General features: G+C 45.2%; 1 protein-coding gene across 1 annotated transcript in view; it reads left to right on the top strand.

The window, feature by feature from the left end:
- The window catches only part of LOC119453576 (neurofilament heavy polypeptide-like), a 512698-nt gene that overhangs the window by 116628 nt on the left and 379667 nt on the right, over positions 1-16403 (top strand). The window lies entirely within an intron of this gene.

Below are 16403 nucleotides of genomic sequence, written 5' to 3'. Positions count from 1 at the left end.
TCGCTTCGGTGTAGTATGCACAGATGGTGGTGTTATTCAGTCCCTGCCAGTGATAACATAAACGGAACTTAGGGGCATATTTGAGCGTTATCCTCAACTTGTAACAAGGCACCTTCCTTGCTGCAGCAACTGCAACGTTGCACAGGAAAGGAGCATAAGAAACACGGCTAAAATATTTTTTTACCACGCCTCACTCGCTCTACCCTAAACACCTGTGAAACTTGTGGCAGAGAGCATAATTGAGCTTACAGTTAAACTTAACAGGACAGAGTACTTTATGTGCCGGGTACAGACCTTACACGACTGAGGCGGTAGTTGAAGATCACCTCCTCAGGTGCAGTCCTGCTACCTGGCAGTGGCCTCATGAAATCTGGACGCAGCTGGAAGGCCTCATCACCAACAAACACATGAGGACAAACTCTTTCCGACCTTGGGAGCGTGGCTGCTGGTGGAAGATTAAACTTGCCCTCATGCATTCGCGTGCCGATAAGGGAATCTTTGGAAATGCCCCATCATTGAACCTCCCAGGTGCACCCACATCAACTAGCCGGAACAGGTACTGGCTGTCAACCACAAGCCATCAACACAATGGAATGGGTTCCCTGAAAGCAATGAAACAACTGTCACAAAATTATTTGTCATCATAGCTACTTATATTACATAGCAGTTAGCTGCAGTATTGATCAGCATGCATAAAATCAGGTGAACATTTTGGTCTGTAACCTACTTTGCATGCATTACGTGCAGATTTGATATCCTCTAGTCCTTAAGTCTCACCCTATCCCTTATACGAATAAAAAATAGATGACCCTATAGCAGCGAACATGCCATAGGCAACGATGCAATTTTCTGTTACATACCTTGCAATTGAAGTACATACTTCCAGCATTACGTGGACATTTCATCTGCACATGCTTGCCGTCGACTGCTCCAAGGCAATTCGGGAACTGCCAACGGTTCGACAACCCAGTGGCGATTTCTCACCACTCTTCTTCTGTTGGTGTCTGCATAAAAAGCAATTTCAAGTTTGACATACCACGTTGTGCAACCATCACACGGTAAACTTACTCATGCTTTTTTTAAGTTTATGGGCCACACCTTCTGTGCTTCTGCTTTGGTATTACACCACCTAGTGGCACAAACTCCATACCATGTTCAAGGTGGCAGGCGCTGTTATTTACTCAACCATTCCAAACTTCTGTCAGTTAACTTTGCATGAAACATACAACCCAGTGGCACAAATAAAACTCCCTTTCGACAAACTCAGTGAAGTAGTAGGTAAATGAATTTGAAAGTGCCACAAGCGCAAATACAGATGTTGTGTTTCTGCTATGTGTGCTGACATTAACTAGAGCTGCTTCCCAGACACCCTAAAAAAGCTATTATGAACACCTTTGGCAAGGGTAAGCATGAAATAACGTGCATTAAAATTTAGCCATCGCTATATATACCTGCTATATGCTGTGAATATGCCGTATGTATACCTTCATGTATCGACGGACCAAAACCTTCCACAGCACGCTGCAGGTTTCGTGGATCACATTTAGTGCCGTCTCGATTCCCACACGGAATGCCATGGCTGCGTCCCTCACCAGCATACCAGATGACAGAAATCTGAAATACAAATGAATCCGTAAACGAGGGTGTCAAGAAACGTAACGCGATGTCGCTACGTGCAATCCATGCATGCGCAACACAACATTTCGAAGTATAACGAGCACACATCACGAACAGCTCCATCCTCTTAAATGAAAAGCTGTAAAAGCATGGTTACGCAGTCAAAATGGTCCTACCGCAACGTCAGCCCGAGATGCTCTCCAGAAGAAATGGGCGCCTTCGAGGGGCACTGCTCCCTCGTAATATCCTCCCGCACCAAGCTGTGCAGCATGCCGAAAGTCTCTGGTGACATTCTGTAGAACATGTAGAAAAGCGATTCATCGCCGTTCTTCATGAGTTTCATCTGTAAAATGCAGCGAACGTCTATTCAGTTTCACCATTGTGACGTGGTTGTCTTGCCGCGCTTACCGCCGTGAAAAACTCACTCTCGTCCGATCGCTTCATCCATGTCGGCCGCACCCAGTACTTCCTCAAGAAAGCCCGCGTTCTCTTTAGAATAATCAGCAGCTTCAGTGCAGCTAACTTCCTTTGTCGTTCCATTCTACGACGTAGGAAATGAGCAGCACGTCGCCAACAACACACGCACACAGCAGCCAGCAGCTCAGCTCAGTTCGCGAGGTTTTCGTCGATTGCTACGAGTTCCTGTCCTCCTCAACGCCCGAGTACGTGCACACAGCGAGAAAATAAAGTAATGTTTATGCACGTGCATATAAAAAAAAATACTGCAGGACAATGATAAAAGATTTTATGTATTAATGTGCAACAAAACATCTTATTTTACACAGCATACCGCTGACAACGCGCTACATTTGGTACGAGTAGACGCCCTCATGCCAGCAACAATGGGGTTGGCCCCTGCAAGCGACAGCTTGCGCGAAGGCGATCTACGTCGCGTCGCTGTCGCGTGCATTTTCGCGAATGTGGGGTTTGCCCTTGAAGTCGCAGTGCGATTCCTAGAAGGCATGTTGCCTGTTTGTAAATTGTCGGCGGTGTGGAGAATGACCCACGTACTCTTTGTATTCCCTCATTGACCAGACGAGCTGTAAGACCGCGCCCGCCTCGAGTGCATATATAAAGATATAAAGATATGGCGCCTATTCGGAATGAAAAGCGGCAATACAGGTTTTGTAGAAACATCGTGCTGGTTTCTTTATTTTCAGACCCGCCGTGGTTGCTCAGTGGCTATGGTGTTGGGCTGCTAAGCCACGAGGTCGCGGGATCGAATCCCGGCCACGGCGGCCGCATTTCGATGGTGGCGAAATGAGAAAACACCCGTGTACTTAGATTGAGGTGCACGTTAAAGTACCCCAGGTGGTCAAAATTTTCCGGAGTCCCCCACTACGGCGTGCCTCATAATCAGCACGTGGTTTTGGCACGTAAAACCCCATGTTCTTGTTTTCAGTGTTTGGTTAATTGCTTGGAGATCTCCGATACTAGAGATTGTTTCGTTAAGCAAGTTTAGCGCTTGTTTAAATTGTTTTAGAAGGTCTCCCATATTCTGAAAGAGCTGGGTTGCACGCGCATATTTTTTAACTTTGTTTTCTCAATAGGTCGTTCTTTCTTTGGCGGGTAGGCTTCTTTTTGGGTGAGATACGCTTGCAACGTCCAGTCCATCATTATTTGTTTGAATCCTGTAGTGGCGTGCTTGAGTATCAGTTCACTTTACGGAAGTGTTCGCGAGATTTTTTTCTTTAAGAGTAAAGCGCTTTATTTAAAGGAGCCGTTGTGTAACCTTACCTTTTAGAAAGTGCTTGTACCATTCCTCTAAAGCGTGTCTTGCACGGAGACAAACAAGCAAAGCGTTGGTGCGTGTCTGGCACGTGTATTTGGAAAACGGCAGCATTTTGAGTTTCATTTAGCGCGCGGAGGTACTTATAAATAAGTGCAAATCTCCTTGTAGTCATGAGCGCGTAATTTGCGCAAAGTTTAGTTTCTTTTTGTTGGTTTTTTTTAATGCGCGAGTCGCACGTAAGAGCTTTGACCACAAAGTGAGAGTGACTCTGATAGTACATCCGTGAAGTCAACGAGGTGCTCAGTTGCACTAGCACGTGCATTAATAACAGATGTAGAGTACGAACAGACTGTTCATGGCTTTTGTGCTGCATATAATATTTCAATTATTATTTATTTAGGGCAGTTAAATTGGAGGATTTTGGTGTTGTATGCATAGACGTGTAGTGTTCTGTTCGATTAATATTTTGTGTATAGTACACGTTGTATATTGTATGTATAATGTTATGTATACATGGAACGATGCCCTTTTTTATTGTCTTTTTTGTTCGAAAATGCCTCTCATACAAGTGAATATTTTGTTATAATATTCTGAAAGTGAGGGGCACTGTCACGGAGCGGCATAGTTTCGAGTCATCGACACGCCGATTAACGGGAGCCGTATGGCTGGCGGCCGCTGATCCTTCTGTGCTGGTGAACGGACCCAAGTTTGCGTGTGTGTCTGTCTGGTGCAGTGCGATTCAATGTTCCCTCGCCCCAGATTAAAAGGGGCGCGGCCAAGACTATTGGGAGCAGTCATGAAATAATTAAGTGAACTCTGCATACCTGGAGTTCCCTGACGAAGGGAGCAAGAGAAAGGAGAGGCTATTTAAGCGCAGGTTTTAGGCCCTGCTAATCAGTCTAGAAGCTGAACCTGTGATCTGCTGAGAAGCCGTCGGGGGGCTAGTGCCGTCCAGTATCGCCTGGGCCGCCTAGCCACGTCGGAACTCCGAGTAAAGGCCGTTTCACATGGTGCGATTTTGCACTGCGATTATCGCACCGGAAGTGCGATTTCCGTCGCATGCGACGAAAATCGCAGTCGCAGGGCCGATGCTGCGATTTTCGGCTGCGACCAACAGGTTGGTCACAGCGTCGCAACGTCGCAGCAATCGCTGCGATTTTTCCGTCGAAATTGCGCCGAGAGGTATTTCGCGGTCTGTTTTGGAAAATGGCGGCGGTCGCTCAACGCAACGTTTACGGATACTTTTTTATCTATAAATATTGGATCAGCAAGCCTCGAACAGTGCAACTAATTGAGTGGAGCCTTGGATTGCGCAATCGGTACGTAACATCAGCACCGACACGCGAACAGTGCAGATAAAAACTCGTAGGACAGATTCGGTTCTGTGATTTCTACGAGTTTGTTGACACGCTACGTTGCTAATCTGGCGACGCTGTTTTTTAGGTTGGCTTCGGGTGCTGATAGTACGTACTTTTGCGTGATTTTCCGTTATTCACATGCGCTGCGAGTTGGTAAATACTACGAGGTGTCCCTCACGGGAAGGCATGGCCTTCGGATGTCGTCCCAATTTTCTGGTTCTGGAGACAACTCGCGATATACGAAAACGCCACAGTTTTATCGCGGTATGCTTTTACGGACGGAACAATTTAAAGAATATGCAACTACGGACAAATGCTGTGGTCAATAGGTCACGCTATACGCGCGACCATTTAGTTGCAGTCGGTTGGTTAGGGCTTTCATGCGCATTTTCCCCAATGAATTATCTCATTTCAAGGTTCTGTTACTTCCGCTGCGAGACGCAATGCGAACGTGCAAACTGGATATCGTAATGAATGTTCTACAATAGCATATTTAACGCTTTGACTGGGAATAAACAGTATTGCCAATTTGTTTTCGAAGCAATATTTAAAGTTTTTTTCTCATTTTTCTGATGCATCATTTTTCTCCTGAATAAAAAAACCAATAAACCTTCAGTGTGTTGCAGACTTTGTATCCGTACTGCATCTGTATTAACCCTCACATTAAAAGGTAATTGCACATTCCGCTTACTTCAGTGCATCGAATTACTTTTGTTTATGCTGGTTGTAACAGATCACAGTACTCTAAGAAACTACTTAGCCATAAACATCCTTGCCTTTTCTTGCTTCTCTGTCTCTACTTCCTGTAAAACACATGCAATAATGCGAAAAGCAGGCAGACATCTGGTTTTTATAAGTAGTAGATAACACATTAAACAAAAGCAGATCAAAATTGTGCAGTGAAGTCAGCCGGTTGCATTCCTTCGTGTGAATGATAGGATCTTTTCAAGTGTGGGTGGGTCTTGCATGTCCAAAACTCATAAAGTGTGCAAACTCATCACGAGGCGTAGGTATAGCCCATCAAGATGGAGGCAATGTTGCTAATGAGTCTGAACTTACATGTATTACTGCATAAACTCGTATAACCATATACCATCATTACTCAATCGAGCTTGCTCAGTCATATTCACCAAAATTCTACTTATCCGAGCTTGCTCTGACTCATATTCACCAAAATTGTACTTGGCCAAGCTTGATCTGACTAATATTCACAAAGATTCTTCTCAGGAAAGCTTGCACCGAGTCATATTCAACAAATATCTACTTAGTCAAGCTTGCTCTGATTTATATTCATCAAAATTCTACTCAGGTGAGCTTGCACTGGGTCATATTCACCAAAAATCTACTTACCGAGCTTGCTTTGACTCATATTCACTAAAATTATACTTGGATCAGCTTTCCCTGACTATCACATGAGAATATTCACTAAAAGTTTACTCAACTGAGCTTGCTATTACTCGTATTCACCAAAATTCAACTCAGTCAGGCTCAAACGAACTCAGACTCACGGTTAGTTCGAAGTCTTAGTGAGCCGACGTTTGAGTGAGTTCACCGTGCTATGTATACATTACATTATGTGACCTGTGCGGTGAATAAGCAAACATTGTCTATGAGTACGTGTTGCATCGGGTGAAATAAGGACAACTGTAAACACTGCAGTTAGTTTTCTAGAGTTCAACTGACCGTTGCGTGAAAGCTTCGCCTCATGTCGATTCAAGCAAGTGCATTGGATCTGCATCATATTTTTTGCCAATCCTGCTGGCTGTCCTAGTCATTACTGGGTGGCCACATTTTGTACATTTCAACACAAAGTTTAATAAATGACTGTAGTGCAATGTATTAAAAAAAGATGCTTGCATCACTGCACGTATAACAATCAGAACATGACACAAACACATGCACATAAGATGGACACAAATGATAAATACATAAACAGATGGAATCAGCTAGCCACCACCTATTGAAAAAAAAAGCACAGGACTACGTATAACCATTCCCCTTGCCAGGTACATGGGCTATAGGAGAAACACACGTGCAACCTAGCAGTTACCTCGAGGTAGCAGCTATGGACGCTTTTGCATTCGCAGCTGGCCACTCAACCACTCAAGTGTGTTCAGTGTGCACTTGTACTTAGGCACACTTTTTATTGTCTGTATCTCAAAAATTTAATGTGGCTCCTCAAAATTTTGAGAATGTTTGGATTGTGACGCTTGCAAAGGTTGGATGGATGCATGGAAAACTTTAATGAACGTCCTGAGGTACGCGACTCAGCGCGCAGCGGGCCGCTCCCAAAAGGTAAATTTACCGCTTGCAAAGGTAAATATTTTTATTCCATTTTCGTTCAAGGTGAAGGCTCATACAAAGATTAGAGATATTGTCAGTGCCCCTCACTTTCTCTCAGAACATAAGTGGTCTGTTATTATGATTCTAGCAGCTTTTCAGCAGCAGAAAAGGGATCAGCTTCCCCTGTTTTCAGCATTGGGTTAATGCAGGCAATTCAGGGAGGCATAAAGTTTTGCTAATACAATCTGTTCGGGAATACCAGATTAGACTGTACCTTGACACTTTCCTTGCACTTTCTTATTTTGGTCAAATAACCCAGTTTGAAATGGCTCCAGTTAGCATGCTCTAACATTTATCTAATATAGGTTAAGTACATGACTAGCTTAACAGACTGGGATGCTGGCTTTCATTTCCAGGAAAGGAATCATAGCACCTGCTCCAGTTGCATATGTTTTTGATTATCAGGGGTATTCAGCCTCACTTTAAGGATAGCGTGCTGAAGCAGGTAGAAGCACACGCATGCCATTAGCGGATAGTTTCGATAGCTTCTTACCTTACACTTGCCACCATGAATACAAAATTTTAGCGTTCGATTTGGTTATTAAACAAACAAACGTACTCCTAACAAGGTATTTTAATGCTAGCCGTGTGGCTACGCGGCTGCGCTAGGTACTGCAGCATATTAACTTAAGCTTCTTGATACAGATTCACAGCACACTAACAGCGCAAGAAACAGGACGAGAAAATAGACGACGCCCATGCCTGCCAGAATGATGTGATACTACGTACACTAGTGACTGCAGCACCTAAAAAAATTGTGGTGTCGGCTTTTACGCCTTTCGAAATATTCAGAGAGCACTTGTATGAATAATTACAGCACAGGCGCCGAGACGGACGAGCCAGGCTGGCGCTAAGATAAACGTTCACAACACAAATTCCATTGCACGTTCAGTAATTACACACAGATCATTTGCGGCTTTGTTCAGGGGCAGACGTGAGCTTTTGGGTTGGTGCTTGCTGCTAAGTTTGGTGCAAGAATATTGCTAGGAGCAGGAACCGCTAATGCGCAATCACGAGCAATACACACACATCCGTTTTTCAGAAGCTGACGTTAATCACGGGTAGCGCGAGGGTCTTTGCGTTGACGTGACGACTCCGCTGCAGCCGAATTCCGAATACTGCATATGCGATGACAACAGCTATAGGGGCTTGTTGATAGGTGCTCTTGTAATTTGTTTAACCGCAGGTAGAACGACACAGGCATAAAACACACACGAGACAGCACACAATGCTGAACGACCAGCTGCGAACAGCTGTTTACGTCCGCCGTTTCTCCTCGTATTGAACTTCACAAACCGCTGTTGCGCACTCTAAAACAAACTAAACTTTGAAGCGTTGTTAAATTACAAAACGCACGTATTATTTGGTCCTAATAAAGAGAGGTCAATTATATTATAACGCGCACGTCTTTTTCATTACATTAAACGAATTTATGCGGCGTGTGCGACAAAATCTGGCAGCAAGCAACTCTGGGCGTCGCATAATCGCATTGTTGACATCGCACCATGTGAAATGGCCGTTGCGAATTTCGCATCTGCGAAAATCGCAGTGCAAAATCGCACCATGTGAAACAGGCTTAACCCGTTGACGTACGAAACGACAAACTAACGTCTTGCAACCAAGCTCACGGTAGTTCAGCTCAAGTTAGCGCAACCTCCTTGAGAGAAGTCGTCAGATCTAGACTCTCGGGAAAGCCAGCCCAGCAATTGCATCCACCTCAACAAGATCAGCTCGCCGGCATTCTTCGGGAAAGCTTTGCGCACCGACTTCTCGGTATATGGACTTGCCTCTGCTTCCCGGCCACGCGTATGACATCGTTGGCTTTCTTTTGAACTTTGTTTGAGTGAACCAGTATTAAGTGTATTCTTGTATATTTGATCGGCGCCCTGTTTCATTGTCCACTGTGAATTGCTCGTCATGTTTCTTTGTCGTCATCATTTAGCTATATTAAGTTCAGCTGTGTTAGATTTCTTATGTCATTTTTGTTATATTAATTGTAATTATTTGTGCATCGTTGCCCGTCTATAAATGTCTTTTTTTTGTTTACTCCCGACTCTGACTCTATCACTGTGTTCGCTTGAGTACGGAACGACCAACCGGCTTGTATACCCCGTCGATCGACTTCGCGCCGACGGCAAACGGGCGACAGCCGTGACACTCGGTTTTCATCATTCCCCTCAATGTTGCTTAGAACCAAAGTACAGCGAAACCCCAGCAGAATTGGAGGACGCTTAAGCTTCGCATGTAAGAGTGTAACTTGATAAAATTCAAACATACCTGGCTGCTTATCAGGCTTTTTTCTCGTATATTCAAATTCAATTTTTGTTCACTAACGCCTTGCGCCACGCGAAGGGCTCGCCTTCGTTTCTTTCACTTGTCTCGCATATTGCTTAGCATATAGTACCAAGGCTCTCAAGTTGTTCCTGGGTACTATAATAAACAGTTGATTGATTTATTATTGTTATTGTTGTAGTATAAAATTGTTTTCATATATTTACTAGCATAATGTTTCAGTTTAGTAGCTTTCGTGCAATATTGTTATAGTGTGACAATTTTTTAAGCATCAATAAGTGCTATAAAACCCTATGTGCCTTATCACATCCATTGTGCTATTAATTTCTACTGAGTGATAAGGAGATTTACTGACGGCAAGCGGCAGGCGAAAAACCAGCACAGTCACAAGAGAGCAACGGTATCGGCGCCAACAGCTCGTGATCTGCGCTCACGCCCTAGATCTATGAGAGCGCCCGACTACTGCTTGCTCCCTGTTCTTCTTCTTCAATACAATAACCCCGGCGGCGAAGGGGAGCCATCCTGGCGACTCAAGGCGACGAGAGGATCAGAGGGTCGTGATGCGGCTTGAGGCGGCTGACTATGACCGTGTCGCGGCCGAGACGGCGCTTGTCCGAGGAGGGGTTGACCGGCTCAATGACATAAGTGACGGGAGACCGGTGCTCGATGACGCGGCATGGCCCGTAATACTAGGAAGCAAACTTGGGAGTGAGGCCAGGAGAGTTGAAAGGTATTCGGAGCCAGATGAGGGATCCAACGGCAATACTCTGCACATGCTGATCGGTGTCGCGGCGATCTTTCTGGAGGGCTTGGCTGTCGGACGTGAACGAGCGGGCCAGCAGATGACAGTCTTCTGCATGCTGGGCGACGTCAGAAATTGGACTGAATTCGGAGGCATCCGGGCGGTATGGTAAAATTGTGTCAAGTGTGGAGGATGGTTCACGGCCATGTAAAAAAAAAAGGGTGAGAAGACTGTCGTAGACTGTGTCGCGGGGTTATATGCATAAGTCACGATGGGGAAAACGACGTCCCAATTGGAATGATCGGAATCAATATACATCGACAGCATGTCACCGAGCGTGCGGTTGAAAGGTTCCGTAAGTCCATTCATTTGAGGGTGGTAGGCAGTTGATGTGCGATGAACAATACGACACGAGCGGAGCAGCTCTCGTATGACGTTGGACAAAAACACACGGCCTCTGTCGCTCAGCAGTTCCTGTGGCGCACCATGACGGAGTATGAAATGGCGCAATATGAAGGAAGCGACGTCACCAGCAGGACTTACTGAACTCAAGACCTGCACAGATCTCCCTGCTCCAGCACACCTGGTCTAGTTCACCCCTTTTCCCGCTATGGATAGAACATACGACCAGAGTGGCGGTAGCTATAACATGTGCGCTGTAGTCTGCTTCGTCGATCTGTTCCAGCGCTTGTGCTGCTATTTCGGCAGCCACAAAGCGTTTAAATTGTTTGCAATGCATAAATTCACGAAAATAAAAAAGAAAACAAAATTTGCGACTGATTGCTTCTCATTTCAATTACGAGACAGAGTAGGAAGAGCAGTGCAAGAAAGGAAAACCACGACTACAGCCGGCAGACGAAATTTCCTCCCGTTGCCTTCGCAGTACGGGGGAAAAAATCTGATTACCAGCAGATTCATAGGATAAAATATGGTGCAATGGAATAATAATGAAATACAATAATAAAGAACTTCATATGATATGAACGAGGAAATTTAATAGAATCACGCAGACGATACGTATACGCAGACCCCACACAGACTGCGACAATTTGCAGATGCTGCAGAAGGCATGTAACTTCAGCCTTGGCTACATGTAGCTTTCTTGAGTTAATTACAGATGGGATAACGTAAACGATCCCATTATGGTACACTGCTGCGTGCCATCATGTAAGTCAGAACAAAGCAAGTAATCTAGCATCAGTTTTCACAGTTTCATAAAAGCTTTGCGATGCATATTCGACGGGAGCACACATCCGAACGCGGCCCAGCCGCCCGCCGAGTAGCAGACGAACAGGTTATAAAAGCGCCACCTATGGCCATCGGTTGAGCGAGAGTGGGCGCAAGCGGATATCTGTGCAGGTCTGGAGTTCCAGTACGTCGTGGTCACGAGCACCAGCCGCAGGGAGAGGAGCTGTTTCTGCGTATCGCGTGAGGTGATCCACTGCGATAATTATCCAGCGATTGTCATTAACAAAACATGGAAGCGGTCCAGAAAGGTCGATTCCAATGCCTTTGAAAGGGCGGACAGGACATGGTAAAGGAGCAGCTGAACGGGTGTATGGTTAAATGTCTTCCGTCGTTGACATGCGGCCCAAGACCGTATATATTTACGGACACATGTGTACATCCACGCCAGCAGTAGCATTGGCCGCTGTGGCACCGCCAATGATTGGCGGTGCCACTGACACGTTTTCAGCAGTGTTGCCAGGTCCGACGAGGCGGCGTAGCCAAAAGCTAGAGAAGTTGTAGCCTAAATGTAGCCAAACACGAAAAAAGTGCAAAAAATTTCGTCGCCAAATATAGCCATTTTTATTTGCAGTTTTATTTGTGTATACATTTTCACATTCGACTATGGCAATCCTTTTTTGCATAACCTGTCGTAAGAAAATGTCTGTGCCGCCGTGACGGTCGGCCCTTGACATCAACAACAGAGGCATTATGCATGCACAGAACCCTTTTTGGTTGGCCCCGGAAGCTCTTAAGTTCCAGCGAATCGCTGCAGAGGGCGAAATTGTTGCTTTTTTATGACAGATAGTACTAAGTTATTATTTTTAGTTATTTACAGTAATGTTAACTACGAACTCTGATTGTTAGCTGTCGTGAACGCAAAATAATGTTTAGCATTACCGATCTTTCAAATAATGTTTAGCATTACCGATCTTTGCCTACGGTGTAGAAGTACAGCTGTCCAGCGACGGCGACGTGCTCTCGGCTTCTTTTTTTATTAGCTAAAAACAAGTCTTTGGCGCTATGATATATCGTGTTACTCGTCTCATCATCCTATCTTGTTTTCTCGTTTTTTCTTTCAATTAGCATGGCCCGGGTTAGCTGGTACATGCCTTATATACTGTCCATTTACGTCAACCTGGCCACCATCTTAGGTCTCGAGCAGGGCAAGAACATGCGTTAAAATAAAGTGACAAACAACAGATGCCAATCACTGTCTGAATCGGTGTAAGCGAAACTATAAAAGAATACTGTGCAAAACGGCACACCAGTGTAAGAAGCGCGTGGTCGCTTTCGTAGACGAGCATGTCCCGAACGTAACTCACTCGAAATGGTGAAAGCCGCGACGGCGCACAAAGAGCAAAGGTAAACAACAAATTGATAACAGTGGTTAGGCTCTGAAAATCAGTTACTGTCAAAAAGCAAACCATGTTGATATGCTAATAAAGTTTTCGAATTGGGGCCCCCAAAGTTTGGGGCCCCAAAGAACTTTGCGCGTGTTAGTGCTTGGGCATGTAGGAGTAGAGTTTTAGAACAGGAGTTTTGCGTTTGCGGATAGCGTACTGCGCTTGCATCGTCACTATACAGCGTCAGAAAAAGCTGTTATAAATATTAAAATAAAATGTATCAATTTATGATAGTAAAAGTAATTTAGATTTTCTTGTTTTCGCGTTTAATTACAATGTAGAACTTATTCGATTAGCAGCATGCAACTTGTTGCGCTTAGTTTTGAGTAACGAACTTTACGCACCTTCACCCAGCCAAGCCAATCCGTGTTAGGCCTACGAGCCGTGAAATCGACAATTCAATTCGGAATCAGAGGCGTCTAATGAATCAATCTTTATTACACATGTTGGTTGAGAGAAAGCGATAACCGAAATCACTTCTCCTAGCTTACGAACTTCACGCGTTACCACGAATCGAACCCTGTTTGGGGCTAGGTTAGAGCCGTCGCTTCGATGGGCACCGTCATGTTTGTTGACGCAAAGCATTTGGCGCAGCTTTTTAGGCTCCCGCTAAATCAATCAAATAGCGTGCTCGACGCAAAACCCAAACAGAGTTCGCATCTTGCGCATGCGCAGTGGCTTCGACGCTATTTCTTTGGGGCCCCACAACGTTTGAGGCCCCTATTCTAAAAATCCCTAATAATTGCTAGGGTTTTGCGTGCCAAAACCACGATATGATTGGGAGGCATGACGCAGTGGGGGAGTCCGGATTTATTTTGACCACCTCGGTTTCTTTAACGTACACCTAAATCCAAGTACACGGGTTTTCCCGCATTTTGCCTTGATCGAAATGCGGCCGCCGTGGCCGGGAATCAAACCCGCGTCGTCGAGCCAGCAGCACGACACCTCGACAGCTAAGCTAACACGGCGGGTGAAGTTCATGTGACGTGGTGCACTGATATCATCATGGCAAACATGTTTCAGTATTAGCAGAATGAGTATCTGCATCCGTGACGTTACGGGCAAACGATCTAGAAGTAAAAGCATCAGAACCTACCTTTGCCTCTGGGTCTCGCTCCCATTCTATTTTATAGGTTCTTACATACTTGGCCCACTTCACCTTGTTTGCGTTCTCCTTTCTGAGGAGGATTAGATCTTACGTCCAACCTATAGAAAGGAATTTCGAATGTTACCACGAACAAAAATTCATCTAGCAGGAGAAAGAAAATGGCACTAAAGATCAATCAATGCCCTAATCAGAAAAGTATTCCAGCTTGCCATCGGTCTTCCCGTCCGAACGCATACAGAAGACCTCCTCAAGCTGGGAATCCACAACACGTTCGAAGAAATCGTTGAAGCCCAAGAGTGTTCTCAGTTTGTCAGACTCCCCGGCACCACAGCGGGCCCAGCGACACTTGGCATGCTGGGACGTAACCCCATGGTCGTCGGTTCCAATGCTGTGAAGCTGCCCAACAACGTCAGATTCAATATTTCCAGACACCGTATGCCACGCAATATGCATCCGGCCTACAACGAAGGACAAAGACAGGCCAGGGGTAAAGCTCTGCTCACCAGTGCCCGCTTGGAAAGAGATCGAACATGCTGCTTCGTACGCTCTGTACGCTGCTTTGTACGCTCAAGAAGAAGCCTTCTCCTCAGTGGTCATCGACTGTGATTCCTAAATCATCAGCTGCTCTACCATTTGCACTTCTAGTTCAAGCGTTAAAGAACAGGTTGCCATTGCTCTCACTTTGACGGACGGTGTACATGATACGATTTATTCAGACTCGAAGACCGCTATCAGGGCCTTTCACATGGGAATGGCGTCTCCCTAGGCCCTTTGTATTATCAAAAATGTTAAAGACCTCAAACATCGCTCATTGGCCTGGTTCCCTGCGCATCTTGGAACCAATGAGGGGGCATTGAGGGAACCATTGGGGCGGTGATCTCCCCGACGCTGTTCAACATCTCCATGATCAACAAGTCCTTGAAAAATATCCCTAACGTTAACCACATGATCTATGTGGACGTGGACGGGATGGTGATGCCTTGTGGGTGTCTCGCTCAACCCCTACGAGGAGGCATACTCGGCTGCACGAGGTTAGACTTCCGTGCGCCGGGTAACGCGTCCTCTCTGGGCGAGCCGAGCCTTTCTGATCGTACAACTAGATATGTAAGCACAATCATCTCTCAAGAAGACTCCTGCCTCCACCGCGCTCCTCGCTGTGCAGGGCCCAGGCAGTAATTCTCAGGCTTCTACAAACACGCACTTACCCGAGCGCTGCGGCACTGCACACAATGTACCCCGAACGATTCCCAAGCCCGGACTGCCCCATGTGTGGTGGTTATGCGGACTTCGAGCATGTCCGTTGTGGCTGCGCCCTTTCACCTAAGATGAAATGATCAAGCTTATTAAGGCCCAGGATTAGACCTCTCAAATCCTGGCAGTCGAGAGGGCCAACGAGAGGGCTGTCAGGTGTGACCTGATGGTCCCCGAGTGGGCCTAGCCAGGTGACGTTGAGTTTATTCGCGTCTATTGTTGACCGAATAAAGTTGTTTCACTCACTCACTCACTCACTCACTTAGTTCTGCAGTTAGCTCCTGCACCATCTTTCCGAGGGCCTTATTTTTTTAGAATTCGAGCCACCATAGCCTGTGCGAAATGCATCCAGCCAGAAGAATGAAAGTACTTTTTCTTTATATACAATAGTGTTTCCTATTAGATTTTCCATCAGTAGGCATTTTTGCCTACAACTCTGCAACACTGTCTGAAAATTTGATGTCTGATGTTGTTTGAGCACTTAATCTTCCTTGAATTCGGATTTGCATATCTGCTACTGATTATGAGAAGCTTTAGGTTACCTTGATATTTATTAACTAATCGGTAGTACTAGCCCACTGCTGTTCCCACATGTTTGTCGTCTTTAAATCGTCTCAATGCACAATGATACAAACAAGAAGGCAAAAGACAGAAATTATGAAAAAGCCGAAAGAATCACTTCAAAAAAAAAAAGACAGCTCTTAAGTCGGTAAAGGTGTGCTTCTAGATAGTTTATCTGTGCTTTGTGTAAATCGACTGAAGGCTTAGCTACACATTTATTGCCTGCTTTGGCGAGTTCACATGCTGTCCTGTCTTTATATTGTACCAGCATCTTTCATGGGACCACAGCACAGTGCACCTGCACTCCAAGCCCTTGATACCGTGTCAGCTAGGTGCTGGCACTGTGTAAAGACCGAACAGCACCTGAACTCACCCAAACATTCTTCATCGACATAACAACTAATAAGTGTCTAGCTAAGCTTTCAGCAACCTTACACAAAGCAGAAATAGACTATTTAGAAGCATAACTTTACTCACTCATGAATTTTGTTTTTTTGACCATGTGATTCTTTCGACTTTTTATATTTTCTCTCTCGTTCCTCAAAAACTTCCTTCAGTAAATGCTCATGTGGCCTTGTGCTATTATTTCGTCTAATTGCGCTCCTTATTTATCATAGATTAACAACTTGTCCAGCAGTCTATCCTTCTTGTTATTAGTGCTAATATTCCCACAGTTGTAGTCTATACCGAAGATTTCTCCAATTTTTAGCTGTATAGATGCAGAAAAGAAACCTAGCCAAGTTGTATATTCATACCAGACAACAAC

The sequence above is a fragment of the Dermacentor silvarum genome, chromosome 5, assembly GCF_013339745.2.
Source record: "Dermacentor silvarum isolate Dsil-2018 chromosome 5, BIME_Dsil_1.4, whole genome shotgun sequence".
Taxonomy (NCBI): Eukaryota; Metazoa; Arthropoda; class Arachnida; order Ixodida; family Ixodidae; genus Dermacentor; species Dermacentor silvarum.
Note: the sequence above shows the minus strand (reverse complement) of the source record. Positions and strands in the feature narration are given on the sequence as shown.